Here is a 15,300-nt window from a genome sequence, read left to right as displayed (position 1 = left end):
TTCGAGCTCCACTTTACTACACAAACCTTTTAACTCATACCAAGGGAAAGAAGCAAAGTTGTGTCTCAACCCTGTAATAGATCAAACCTCATGTCAGTAGTATCAAAGACTAAAAGTAACCGAGGCAGATCATTCATGACACTGCTGTTCAGTGCCTTTATCATGTCAAACCAATGTAACTTGCTGTAACCTGGGGCCGAACTTAATCGCAGGCTCTGAAGGGAACATTATTAGGTAAATACCAATTGGCTCTACATTTCAAAATCTTTTTCTGTGTTGTCGATCTCATCTATATATCTGAATTGACAAGGTGCACAGTTCAGTTGTGATATCAGATGTAAGGTCAGCTTAAATCAATGTTTTTTGGGTCTGCGAGTAATCGTTGTGTACGATCTGATCAAGCTGATAGACTGACAAGGAAGCCTGTGTTGCCAATTTATTTAACGGAGCATGATGCCCTGGTTTGATCAATTACCACATTCGGTTTCAATAAGTGATCTTAAGTTCATCAAAAAATGTTTGCATTCACAACTTATTGTTTTTTTTAACCTTGTACTGCATTTGTTGCCAAGATATGATGACTCTAACAAGTTATTATATCTTATCTCACAGCGTATTACATTTTAAATAGACGGCTCCATCCTTTTGAGTTAATGGATTAATGCACTAAAGATATTTCTAGATTGTTTTTAGCAGAGGATCCTCAGGGCCAAGAGCAATGCCACAATGTATGCTCCAATTAAAGTAATCTGAAGTTGAAAGTAAGACTCCCAGTGTTGGTATTGAATGCTGGGTCCCAGACAAGATTCACTCTTTCCTTTTGAGTCCACTTACAAACGATTTTTGATCTCACTCTGCCACCCTGAAGGAAAGGTGGTTACAACAAGCTAAAATGTCACTTTGAGGATGGACCTACATTCAGTACATACCCAAATAAGGGGTCAGTTCAGCTCAGCTGGGTTGGGAATCAGTGTACTACCAACAGCATGTTTTCAATTCCTGTATGAGCTAGGGTTAGCACAAAGAACCCTCATTCTCCACCTTTCCCTTGCCTGAGGTCTGGTGGCCCTGAGGTTAAAGTACCACTAGTCATCTCACTAGTGCAAGAGTAACTCTACAATCTGATATGACTATGGTATTTTGACACTAAAATAAAACAAAGAACTGTGGATGCTGGAAATCTCAAACAAAAACAGAAATTGCCAGAGGAATTCAGCAGGTCTGACAGCATCATTTTTAAAAAAAAACAAAGTGAACTTTTTGGGTGCAGAACAGGTTTACCAGGATGGTGCCTGGGTTAGAGGATAAGAGCTATAAGGAAGGGTTAGAAAACCTTGAGATGTTTTCTTTTGAGCAGCGCAAGATGAGGGGAGACTTGTTAGAAGTCCATAAAATTATGTGCTGCGTAGATAGGGTTGATGTTCAGAATCTATTTTCCGAGAGTTGAAATGTCTCATATGAGGGGCATGCATTTAAGGTGAAAGGGGGAAAGTTTGAAGGAGATGTGAGGGACACAGAGAGTGGGAGGAGTCTGGAATGCACTGCCAGGTGGCAGCGGCAGATAAGAGAGGAGCATTTAACGGATTTTTAGATTAACACATGAATATGCAAGGAATGGAGTGATATGGGGCATGGGCAGGAAGAAGGGATCAGGTTAATTTGGCATCATGTTCAGCACAACATCATGTGCTGAAGGCTCCATTCTTGCCCTGTACAGTTCTATGTTCTATGACCTTTCTTCAGAACTGATTATAGCTGGAAAAAAAGTGGTATTTAACTTGATGACATGGGATGGGGGTGGGGGAGCGAAAGGAATATGCACCTGGGTTAACCAGTGCATCAAGTAAACTGCTAATGCCTCCTCTCACTTTGCTCAGTGTATCAATGTGCCTTTTTTCCATTTTTGGCAATGTTTCAGGGTTGACTAACAGCAATTGTTGCATTTGCCCTGTGTTTCTGCTCAATCCGGTCTAGAATGAAGCAGCTGTGCTTAGTCAGGTTTCCAGCTTGGACCAAAAGGCTCAGTCAGTCTTGAAGCCCATGAATCTTCCTGTCTGCCTGGAATGGAAAACATTTGTGCCCACACAGTAGAATTTTCTCCTTCATTGCCTTCTTGTTTCAAACACTGATAACACATCTGAGCAAACTAGTGAATTGCAAATGGTGCTTTCAGAGTTTCTTCCTTTCTCATGCAATGTCCATGTGGGGTCACTAATGCAGCTGGCTCGCACGATCTTAGCGAGAAACCAGCCTCATACTTAGACCTCACACCACTCCAGGCCTATTTTCACTTCCCATGCAGCGCGCGATATGTTTTTGTTTCGACCCTAAAGACAGGGGTGAGTCCTGAGACTGTGAAAACAGGCTCCGATTAATTGCAATATCTTCCACAGAAGCAGTTGTAGGCCATATTTTCCTCTCAAGCCTGTCCTGCCGTTTAACGATATTGTGGCTGATCTGTGATATAACTCCATTATGATTTGGAAGGGACATTTGTCTTCAATAGTTGTGGTATAGATTATAGGAGCAGAGGAATTATATTGCCCTAATTGCCCAGAGGGCAGTTAAGTGTCAACCACAATGGTGATGGTCTGGAGTCACATGTAGGCCAGACCAGGCAATGATGGCATGTTCCTTCCATAAAGGGCATTAGTGAACCAGATGGGTTTTTCCTGACAATTGACAATGGATTCATGGTCAGCATTAGATTCTTATTTCCAGATATTTTGTTGAATTTAAGTTCCACCATCTGCCATGGCAGGATTCAAACCCAGGTCCCTAGAACATTATCCAGGCTTTTGGATTTAACAGTCCAGTGATAATACCACTGGACAATCGACTCCCCCATTTTCTCATGCCACAGCGGTCACCTTACTACAGGAATGATGTGATTGGACTGGAGGAGGTGCAGAGGAGATGCTGCCTGGGATGGGGCTGTTCAGCTACAAAGAGAGTTTGGACAGATTGGGGTGGCTTTCCTTGGAGCAGTCGTGATTGAGAGGGGAACCTGGTTCAGACAGGCTCAATAGGAAGTGGCTTTTCCCTCAGTTAAATAGTCTTTAATGAGATGTTTAGTTTTGAAGCAAAGGGAAGGAGGATGAGAGAGAATCCGAGGAAAAACAAATAATACCCAGAGGGGTGGTGGGAATCTGGAATGTATATGCCTGGGAGGGCAGTTGAGGTGGGAAACTTCATAACTTTGAAAAAGTATGTGGATGCGCACTTGAGATGTCATAACACTCAAAGCTGTGGTGCAAGAGGGTTTCATGTAGGTAGGTTAGCACAGATTAAATGGGCTGAATGGCGTTATATGACTCTATGATTCCATGAATTGTACTTGCTATTCTTGTGTTTGAAACTCAAAGGCCAATTTACAGGCAAGTGGTTGTCAGGTTACAGTGTGGCCACTTTCTTCAGTGATGTTAGTTGAATCAAAAATGTCAGTTAACACATCTCACCAGTTATTCTTCACATTTTATCGTGGGATCCTTTGCAACACCAGTGATGGAAAAAGACAGACGATGGATGTGGAGAGCAGGCCTCCATCAGCCCTGCACTGAAGTGTTAACTTCTTATGTGAAATTAAATGTTTTCTGACCCAGGGGCAAGATATACTGAACTGAACCTGAGCTAAAAGACATTGGATCTGGGACCTACGTACAAGATTTAAAAATGCTAGAAGTTAGATTCCCTGCAGTGTGGAAGCAGGTCATTTGGCCCATCAAGTGCACACCGGGCCTCTGAAGAGCATCCCAACCATCCCAACTCCATCCCTGTAACGCTGCATTTGCCATGGCTAACCCACACAGCCTGCACATCCCTGACACTGCAGGCAATTTAGCATGGCCAATCCACCCAGCCTGCCCATCGTTGGACTGTGGGAGGAAACCAGAGCATCTGGAGGACACCCAGACGGACATGGGGAGAATGTGCAAACTCCACACAGACAGTCACCTAAGGGTGGAATTGAAATTAGGTCCCTGGTGCCATGAGGCAGCAGCGCTAACCACCGTGTTCCCCTTAATTGATCATCAGTGAGCACTGGGTCATCAGTTAGTGCTGAGAGGTAGCAAGCAGTAGGGTTTAGGAATGAACATGTTGTGTTGTTCCCTGGCAAGGCTGGTTGGTGTGTCTCTTTGGGACGTATTCTCCCCAAGTGCTTGATCAATATCAACAACTCTGATGCAAAAGTTGGATTTCACAATCTCTTCCAATATGGCAGACGGAATGTAATGTGGGAAAATGGCTGGGAGAATAGATGAGCAAAATGTTATTTAAATGGAAGAAGGATGCAGAAAGCTACAATACAGAGGGATTCGGGAGTCCTGATGCATGATTTACAAACAGTTACCATTCACCTCCAGTTGGTATTACAGAAGGCAAATGGGATGTTGGCCTTTATTCCAAAGGGAATGGTGTGTAAAGAGATCGTGTATCACAACTGGAATACTGTGAATAGTTTTGGCCCACCTATCTAAGGAAAGATATTTTGGTATGAGAGACAGTTAAGAGAAGGTTCATTTGGCTGATACCAGGTATTTTATTTCTATTCATTTGTGGGATGTGGGCATCGCTGGCTGGTCTCAGCATTTCTTGCCCATCCCTAGTTGCCCCTTGAGAAGGTGGTGGTGAGCTGCCTTCTTGAATCGCTGCAGTCCTCCTGCTGTGAGTTGACCCACAATGCCATTAGGGAGGGAATTCCAGGATTTTGACCCAGCAACAGTGAAGTAACGGCAATATATTTCCAAGTCAGGATGGTGAGTGACTCAGAGGGGAACTTGGAGGTGGTGATGTTCGCATATGTCTGCTGCCCTTGTCCTTCTGGATGGAAGTGGTGATGGGTTTGGAAGGTGCTGTCTAAGGAACTTTGGTGAATTTCTACAGGGCATCTTGTAGATAGTACACACTGCTGCTTGTCGGTGGAGGGAGTGGACGCTTGTGGATGTGGTGCTAATTGAGTGGGCTGCTTTGTCCAGGATGGTGTCAAGTTTCTTGACTGCTGTTGGGGTGGCAATCATCCAGGGAAGTAGGAAGTATTCCATCAACCTCCAGACTGTGCTTGTAGATGGGCAGGCTTTGAGGAGTCAGGAGAAGAGTTACTCAAAGCTGTATTCCCAGCTTTTGGCCTGATCTTACAGCCACTGTGTTTATGTGGTGAGTCCTGTTTGGTTTATGGTGAATGTTAACCCCCAGGATGTTGACAATGAGGGATTCACAGATGGTCATGACATTGAATGTCCAGGGATGGTGTCAGATTGTCTCTTACCGGTGATGGTCATAGCCTGGCATTTGTGTGGCACGAATGTGACTTGCCACTTGTCATCCCAAACCTGGATATTGTCCAGATCTAGTTGCATGTGAACATGGGCTGCTTCAGTATCCGAGGAGTCATGAACAGTGCTGAATATTGTGCAATCATCGGTGAACATTCCCACTTCTGACCTGACTGTGGAGGGAAGTAGATGTAGCAGCTGAAAATGATTTGGCCTAGGACACTACCCTGGGGAACTCCTGCAGAGATGTCCTGGAGCTGAGAATGATTAACCTCCCACAACCACGACCATCTTCCTATGTGTCAGGTATGACTCCAAACACCGGAGAGTTTGCTCCCTGATACCCAGTTTTTCTCAGGCTTGTTGATGCCACACTCAGTGCAATGCAGTCTTGATTGCAAGGCCTGTCCCTCTCACCTCCCCTCTGGAATTCAGCTCTTTTGCCCATGTTTGAACCAAGGCTGTAATGAGGTCAGGAGCTGAGTGGCCCTGGCGGAACCCAAACTGGGCATCACTGAGCAGGTTATTGCTAAGCAGGGACTGCTTGATAGCACTGTTACTGACACCTTCCATCACTTTACTGATGATCGAGAGGAGACTGATGGGGCGGTAATTGGCCGGGTTGGATTTGTCCTGCTTTTTACGTACAGGACAGACCTGGGTAATTTTCCATATTGTCAGGTAGATACCAGTGTTGTAACTGGACTGGAACAGATTGGCTCGGGGAGCAGCAAGTTCTGGAGCACAAATCTTCAGTCCTATTGTTGGAATATTTCCAGGGCCCACTGCTTTTGCCGAATCCAGTGTCTCCAACCATTTCCTGATATCACGTGGAGTGAATCGAATTGGCTGAAGACTGGTATCTGTGATGCTGGGGACCACTGAAGGAGGTCGAGATGGACTGTACACTCAGCACTTCTGGCTGAAGATTGCTGCGAATGCTTCAGCCTTATCTTTTGCCCTGAGGTGCTGGTCACTTTCATCATTGAGGATGGGGTATTTGTGTAGCCTCCTCCTCCAGTGAGTTGTTTAATTGACCACCACCATTCACAACTGGATTTGGCAGGGCTGCAGAGCTTATATTTGATCCGTTGGTTGTGGGATCGCTTAGGTATGTCTATCATGAGCTGCTTTTTGTTGGTTCCCTCACCACCTGCTGCACACCCAGTCGAGAATCTATGTCCTTTAGGACCCAACCAGCTCGATCAGTCGTTCTGTTGCCGAGCCACTCTTGGTGGTGGATATTGAAATCCCCCACCCAGAGTACTTTTTGTATCCTCAGTCCTTCCTCTAAGTGTTGTTCAGCATGGAGGAGCACCGATTCATCAACTGAGGTAAGCAGCAGGTATTTTCCTTGCCCATGTTTAACCTGAAGCCATGAGAGTTCTTTGGGTCCCATGTCAATGTTGAGGACTCCTTGAGCAACACCCTCTCGACTGGATACCACTGTGCCACCCCCTCTGCTGGGTTTGTCCTTCTGTTGGGACAGGACTTATCTAGGGATGGTGATGGTGGTGTCTGGGACACTGTCTGGAAGGTATGATTCTGTGAGTATAACTATGTCAGGCTGTTGCTTGACTAGTCTGTGAGACAGCCCTCCCAATGTTGGCACTAACCCCCAGATGTTACTGAGGAGGATTTTGTGCGGCCATCAGGGTTGTCTCTGCCGTTGTCTTTTTCAGTGCTGAACTTTTACCCAAAACCTAAGGTCTATCTATCCTCCACCACTACATTATATTATCATCCATATGCCTTTCTAATAGCCTCTTAAATGGCCCGAGTGAGGCCGCCTCCACTACCCTCTCCGGCAATGCATTCCATGCCGCAACCACTCTCTGAGTAAAGAACCTACCTCTGACATCTCCCCTATATCTACCTCCACTCACTTTAAAACTATGCTCCCTCATAATAGGTAGCTCCACCCAAGGAAAATGTCTCTGGGTGTACACTCTTCCTGTATCTCTGATCGTGTTGTACACGTCTATCAAGTCACCTCTCATCCTTTGTCGTTCTGCAGAAATAAAAACACTAGTTCTTGCAACCTTTCCTCATAAGACCTTCCTCTGTTCCGGGCAACATCCTGGTAAATCTCCTCTGCACCTTTTCCTACGCTTCCACATCTTTCCTGTAATGATGTGACCAGAATTGAACACAATACTCAGATATAGCTGAACCAGGATTTTGTGTAGCTGGAGCATAATTTCACGGCTCTTGAACTCAATCCCTCTGTTAATGAAAGCTAACACACCATACACATTCTTAATAATTCTATCCACCTGGGTGACAGCTTTCGGGGAACTGTGGTCATGAACCCCAAGACCCCTCTTCTCCTCCTCAGTTGGTACACCTGCGGGGCATGCTTGGCCATTTCAGAGGGCAGTTGAGAGTCAACGGCATTCCTGTGGTCTGGAGTCACATGTCAGCCAGACCAGGTGAGGGTGGCAGATTTCCTTCCTGAAAATATTAGTGAACCATGTGGGTTTTTCCTGATGATTGGCGATGATTTCATGGTGATCAGTAGATTCTTAATTCCCAACTTATTTTTTTTTAAATTCAAATTCCACCACCTGCGGTGGTGGGACTTGAACATGTGTCCCCAGAACATCAGCTGGGTTTCTGGATTAATAGTGTAGCATAGTGATAATACCACTGGGCTATCACTTACCCAGGAGGCCTAATGAGGAGGGATTGAGTTGGTTGGGCCCGTACTTATTGGAGTTTTGAGAATAAAAAGTGACCTTATCGAAATAGTCAAGATTCCCAGAGGAATTGACAGGGTAGATGTGGAAGGTTGTTTCCCTGGTGGGAAAATCTTAGATCGGCGGCGTCATCTCAGAGTAATGTGTTTCACCTTTAAGACAGAGATGAGGAGGAATTTCTTCTCCCGAAGATTCTGAATCTGTAGAATTCCTTACTATAAAGAGCTGTCAAGGCTGGATCATTAAGTATGTTCAAGAATGAGATAAGACAGATTTTTAATCAGTCTGGAAATGGGAAATGAGTAAAAGGCAGGGAATTGGAGCTGAGGAATATCAGATCAGCCACGATCTCACTGAATGGTAGAGCAAACCTGATGTGCTGAATGGCCTACTTCGGCTTCTATGTTTTATAGTCTTGTGGTTTAAACAACTATGAGTGAAGAAGCAGTGCTCTTCACAGGTTGGTGGTTCCCGATTCATCATGTCCCGAGATAGCACTGCAGCAGCTGTCAGTAATGTTCTCAGCAGGTGGGTTCAAATGTGTTTTGATTATGAAAATTTGAAAACAAGCATTGATTTTATAATCAAAAGCTAGTCTGTTGTCAACTCTTTTCTTAGAAATAAAACCATGTGATTCCTTTTAGGGAAAGAATGCTAACCCATCCTGTTTTGGATGTGAGGTACTATTAATCCCACAGCAATGTTATGCCTTTACCTGCCCTCGGACATGTCACACCAAGCCAAATCAGTTGCATCAAACCCAGCAAAAAGTCTCCAGAAAAGAATGGGGGCTCAATGGGCCGAGCATAGATAATGGAGACAGTGAGGACCACAGATGCTAGGAGCCAGAGTTTGTAGGTGTGAGGCTGGAAAAGCACAGCAGGTCAGACAGCATCCAAGGAGCTGGAAATTCAATTTTCAGGCCAAAAGCCTTCATCAGACAGTCGGCAGGCTTTGGGGAGTCAGGAGGTGAGTTACTCATTGCAGGATTCCCACCTGTTTTGTAGACACGGAAAATTGAACAATTGTTTCATCCCATGCATTAGTGCAGCAAGCATTCACAGCGCGACCTCCTCTCCCTGTTCATTCATGTGGTCTCAACTCATTTGGAGCTCAGCTTCCTTACTTTAGCACTCCGCCTCCCCCTGCTGTAAACATCATGCCTTTCTTTTGCAGTGAGTGAACTTTGAAGTAGGATCCCTGTCTTGACATGTTAACTCTGTTTCTCTCTGCAGATATTGCCAGCCAGACCTGCTGAGTTTTTCCAGCAATTTCTGCTTTTGTTCCAGATGTCAAGTGAGTCATTGTCCGTATTTGAACAACAATGTAGGTCGACAAAGGGGATGAGTTCCTGCACAGTGGTGTCAGGCAGGAGATTAAAAAGCAGGACCTTGAGAGCAGTAATCTCTGTATTACTCCAGATCCCACAAGACGAGTGGAGATGAATACATGGCTGAGGAACTGGTGCAAGGAGGCAGGGATTCCAACTTTTGGATTATTTCGATGCAGTCTGGCACAGAAGTGTATCATATATTTGAAACCATCCTATCTGTGTATTCCAAAAGTGGCCTAATCAATGTCCTGTACAGCTGTAACATGACATCCCAACTCCCATACTCAATGCTCTGACCAATAAAGGCAAGCATACCGAATATCTTCTTCACTACCCTGTCTATCTGGGGCTCCACTTTCAAAGAACTATGAACCTTCTGTACAAGAAGGACAGTTGCACCTGAACATAAGGGGACTGATATTCTGGTGGGGAGATTTGCTAGAGCTGTTCGGGACGGCTTAAAATACTCTGGCATTGGGGTGGGTCCCTGGGGGGTCGTGAGACAAGAGAGAGAGGTGAGGTTGGTGTGGAAGTTAAAGCAGGCAAGTTAAACAGACCAGGCAGGCTAAAGCACATCAGGAAACAAGGGAAGACTGAGGAATTAAAATGCATTTGTTTCAATGCAAGAGGCCTGACAGCTCGGGCAAATGAGCTCAGGGCATGGATTGGAGCATGTGACGGGGATGTCATAGTTATTACAGAAACATGCCTGATAGAGAGGCAGGAATCCCTAAAGGAGTATGAAGGCAGCAGGAGTATAATTAAGAGGGAAATCAGGAGGGCAGCAAAGGGCAAGAGATAGCTTTGGCAAGTAGAGTTACGGAGAATGCAAAGACAGACTTGAAGTGCATAAAGGGCAAAGGGGCACCAAGGGAGAGAATAGGGCCCCTTACACAATCAATGTGGCTGTCTACATGTGCAATCACAGGAGACGGTGGTGAGATTTACATTTTGGAAAGGCAAGCCAGGGCAAAACATATGCACTTCATGGTAATATCCTGGGGAGAGTTGCTGAGGAAAGAGACCTTGGAGTGCAGGTTCATAGTTCTTTGAAAGTGGAGCACCAGGTAGACAGGATAGTGAAGAAAGTATTCGGTATGCTTGCCATTGTTGGTCAGAGCATTGAGTATGGGAGTTGGGATGTCATGTTACAGCTGTACAGGACATTGGTTAGGCCACATTTGGAAAGCTGCTACTTCCAAATACACGAATAGAATGGTTTCAAATCTATGACTCGGATGGGAATAGAGGGTTACAGTCCCCAGAAGTGTTGGGGGTGTTAGTTGTGAGGGGCAGCATGTCGGTGTAGGCCTGGAAGGTCAAAGGGCCTGTTTCTGTCCTGTATTTTCTTGTTCTGCTACGTACAATTCAGTTCTCCCTGCTCTAGGAAGGATATTGTGAAAATTTGAAAGGGGTTTGAAAAGATTCACAAGGATGTTGCCAGAATCGAAGGGTTGGAGCAACAGGTGAATCAGCTGGGGCTGTTTTTCCTGGACCACCAGAGGCTGAGGTGGGGTGTGTAGGCTTATAGAGGTTTATAAAATCATGAGGGGTATGGATAGGGTAAATAGACAAGATCTTTTCCCTGAGGTGGGGGAGTCCAAAGCCAGAGGGCATTGGTCAAAGTTGAGAGAGAAAGATTCAACAGGGACCTAAGGGGTCTATGTATGGAATGAGCTGCCAGAGGAAGTGGTGGAGGCTGGTACAGTTACAACATTTAAAAGGCATCTGGACGGGTCTATGAACAGGAAGGGTTTCGAGGGATATGGGCCAAATGCTGGCAAATGGGAGTAGATTGTGATCTTTCTCAATGACTTGGATGAGGAAGTGGGAGTATGGGTTAGTAAGTTTGCCGATGATGCGAAGGTTGGTGGTATTGTGAACAGCACGGGGGGCTGTTGTTGGTTGCAAAGGAGCATTGACAAGATGTAGAGCTGGGCAAATAAGTGGCAGATGGAATGCAACCCCGAAAAGTGTGATGTGATTCATTTTGGAAGGTCACATTTAAATGCAGAACACAGGGTTAATGGCTGGATTCTCGGGAGTGTGGAGGAACAGAGGGATCTTGGGGTCCACATCCTTAGATCCCACAAATTTGCGACCCAAGTGAATAAGGTTGTAAAGAAGGCGTTTGGTGTGTTGGCTTTCATTGGCAGGGGAATTGAGCTTGAGGGCTGTGAGATGTGGATAATTCTCCAGGACCTGATCAGGTGTTTCCCAGAATTTTGTGTGGGATGTGAGGGAAGAGATTGCTGCTCCCCCTGCTCAGATATTTGTATAATCTGAAGCCACAGACGAGTTGTCACAAGATTGGAAGTTGGCTCACGTCGTGCCATGAATGCCATGCTTCTAGGAATTAGAATTCTAGAATGTTGGCTAGAATGGTGACAAAACGTCTGAAAACTAACCTTCCAGCTCAGCGAACAAACTCACATCCAAATTTAATTGCTTTTTGGTGACAAAGTGCTTGGTTTAAATTAATTGTCTGAATTTAAACCTATTGCCTTGTGAAGGAAACAAAACTGAGGCTCGGACTGCTAACTTTCCAGCCTGCAATACAAGTGTTACTTTCAGACATTCAGTGTACCTGCAAACCTAGAACCTCCCCACAGGCGTTCCTTTTCACTAAGCTGATGAATAGTACGTCATGTTCTAAGGGGAGCATACACTGCTTTCGCCAAATCATTTTGTAAATATCAATATTTTATAATCACGAAAGTGATGCCAATGAATCAAGCTTAATTTTCCTGACTGGTGCCCAGCTTCCTGAATGTTGTTCGAGCTGAACTCGTTCAGGTAAGTGTGGAGTATTCCATCACAGTACAGACGTTAATCAAATTTTGCTGAGTAAGGAATTGATTTGCTTCCTGCAGGATGCCAAACCTCTCAACTGCTTTTGTCCATGTGCATCTACTTACAGCACATGGACTGCAACGATTCAAGAAGGCAGCTCACAGCCACGTTGTCAAGGGTATCAAGAAGGAGAAATAAATTATGCCACTCCCAGAGAAACCTACATCCGAAGTGATGCTAAATAAAGCCACAGGAACGATGTAGCCAGTTCAATTCAGTTGCACATTCTCCCCATGTTTGTAGGTTTTCCTCCAGGTGCTCCAGTTTCCTCCCACAGTCCTAATGTTTGCATTTTTGGGTAGATTGATCATATGAAATTTCCTCTTATTGTCCAAGGATGCTCAGGGTATGTGTATGAGCAATGGAAAATGCAGGGTTACAGGGATAGGGTTGGAGGATATCCTGAGTGGGTATACTCTTTGGAGGATCATTATAGACTCGATTCACCCAAAGGCATGCTTGTGTAGTGAAGGACGCAAAGATTGTATGCTTGCGGTCAAAGGTCCCAGATGCCACTCGAGGGGAAATCAGTGATGATAGTCTCATTGAATGCTCCCATTGAATTATGCCAATATTGTCTCTTTAAATCCTGACAGTTGAACTCCCCCATTATAATTATTGTGTAATTTTATTTTTCTTATTTCCCACTGTTAATTTGTTTCAGAACATACCTCTGTTTGAATTGTCGGACATGGCCTATTCTGTTCATGTGCAGAATTTGACTAATTTTGGGGGCTCAGGAGAAGGGATAGGATGAACTGGTCAGGACATGCAGTGCTTACGTAAAAATTTCCCTTACACTAGTTGTTAATTTTATTACTTGCGTTAATGGTTGTAATTAGACTCCATTAACTTGGGAAATGTTTTTCTGCTCTGATGAATTCTCCGTCCTATAAATGAGGGAATTTTCCAAATCTCTTAAAGAGAGAACAGTCTAATCCTTGACAAGAATCGTCAAGAATAACTATTATTTATGAAAGGGAAATCATGTCGCTGAGTTTTTGGATCAAGCTGATGTTTCTGTGGGCAATTACTGGCATTCAGAGGATCTACTACCCAGTCTTAGCCACATTTGGTGTCCCACGTAAGGTACACCCTGTGAATAATGTTTCAAAAAGAGAAATATAATTATTTGTTTCAATGTAACTTTTCTGACAGTTTATTTTAGTGATCTTCCTTACATTTGAGAAATGAGTGCACATCAAGAAGCATTCTTTGACATTGTAAGACATGCGAGGCAAAAAATAACATTCTTTTTATCCTACTGAAGGGTGGAAATCCAAACATTGATTCTCCTGCTCCTCTGATGCTGCCTGGCTGGTTGTGTTCCTCCAACTACACACTGCATTGACTCTGTTTATCTATCTAGCTGTCCTTCTTTCATTTTTTTAACTTCTTTCTTTCTTATTTTCCTTCTTTCCTTCTTTCTTTCTCTCATTCTTTCCTGCTTTCTTTCTTTCCTTCTTTCTTTCCATTTTTGTTTTCCATTGCTCATTCCTCCTTTTACCCTTTCCCGGTATTTCCTCTCTCCTTTATCACTGGATTTAATTCCATTCTTTTTCCTTGTTATTTTCTAAATTGCCACGAAAAGCGTTTCCTCCAAAGCAGGGTGACGATTGGGATTGTCGAAAAAACTAATATTAATTAATAAAATGTACACATGGCCCAACAGTACAGAACCAGACATCGTAGAGTCTGAATAGTTCATTTCTCTCCAGCATTTCTGTGCTTGTTGGAAAATGTGGCTCCAAACTGCAAAGTTATTCCTTTTGTCTTTCCTGAAAATCCTTTTTGCTTGTTTTAACATTGTTTCACCGATCTATATGTTTGTGGTAAACAATTTATCTTTCATTCTGATACTTATTACGAATTCTCACAGAACCTCAAGTGCTGAAAGAATAATTTGAACTTTTTTATACCCTCAATGAGCAAGTCGAGGTCAAACAACCAAGTTTAGGTATTATCTGAACGGGTGTTAGGTATTATCGGGACAGCACGGTGGCTCAGTGGTAAGCACTGCAGCCTCACAGCACTTGGGACCTGGGTTTGATTCCAGCCTCGGACGACTGTCTGTGTGGAGCTTGCACATTCTCCCTGTGTCTATGTGGGTTTCCTCCGGGTGCTCCGGTATACTCCCAAAGTCCAAAGATGTGCAGGCTAGATGGAATGGCCATGCTAAGTTGCCCATCGTGTTCAGGGGCGTGTGGGTTATAGTGGGATGGGTCTGGGTGGGATGCTTCAAAGGGCTTGTTGGGCCAAAGGGCCTGTTTCCACACTGTAGGGAATCTAATCTAATGGTGAGGGCTGCCTCGGATTTGAAATGACAGTGGTCTGTCTCTGAAAGTGCCCAGGGTTCAAACTTTGAGCAGTGTTGTTCTTTGAAATGCTGCTGTTGTTTTGGTCTGCTATTGGATTCTTAACGTAATTTTATGTTTTATTAATCTTTGGGAAATGGCATTATTGTCGATTTGAAAGATTCTTTCATGTTTATCATGGATGACAATTTGGGAGACCTCAAGCCTGGAGCATGCCTTCTTACATAATGTCACACCATTGTCCCTTGTTACATTCGGCGTTGGCTGTCTGTCTATGAAACAGCTTTCCCTGCAGTTGGCCCCTTTAGTTCAGCACATTATTGTTGCAGACAAGTCTTAGTTACTTATTTATTATGAAGCAGCAGTTTGTCAAGCAAGTGCTATGTCGTCTCTCTAAGGGATAAGATTGTTTGCATTTTTTTACGGAAACTCCTTTTTACAAGGAATGGTTCATTGGAATGTTGTTGTAACTGCTTTTATGACGATTTCTCCTTGTCCCTTTTATTTTAAGAAACACTGTATTCAACAGTCATTGCTGCTTTTCTCCTTGTGTAGCACATTATTGTTTGTTGATTCTTTCAAACCTTGAGCGGTTACAAATGTTGTGATGATTATACTGTCAAATATGGCAATGCAGTTTTTTTTTGTTTGCATCGTTATCATTGACTTGGGCTGCTGTGATTCCATTCTCTGACGGTAGTACATTTAGATTCATTTCTGGATGGAACGTTAAACAGCAAATTTCTGATAAGGTTTCACATTGATGCAAATACTTTAAATACGCATTCGGAATTAGCTTCAATATTTTCCTGGATATTAAGCAAACA

Source organism: Stegostoma tigrinum, chromosome 45 (assembly GCF_030684315.1).
Source record: "Stegostoma tigrinum isolate sSteTig4 chromosome 45, sSteTig4.hap1, whole genome shotgun sequence".
Classification (NCBI taxonomy): Eukaryota; Metazoa; Chordata; class Chondrichthyes; order Orectolobiformes; family Stegostomatidae; genus Stegostoma; species Stegostoma tigrinum.
Note: the sequence above shows the minus strand (reverse complement) of the source record.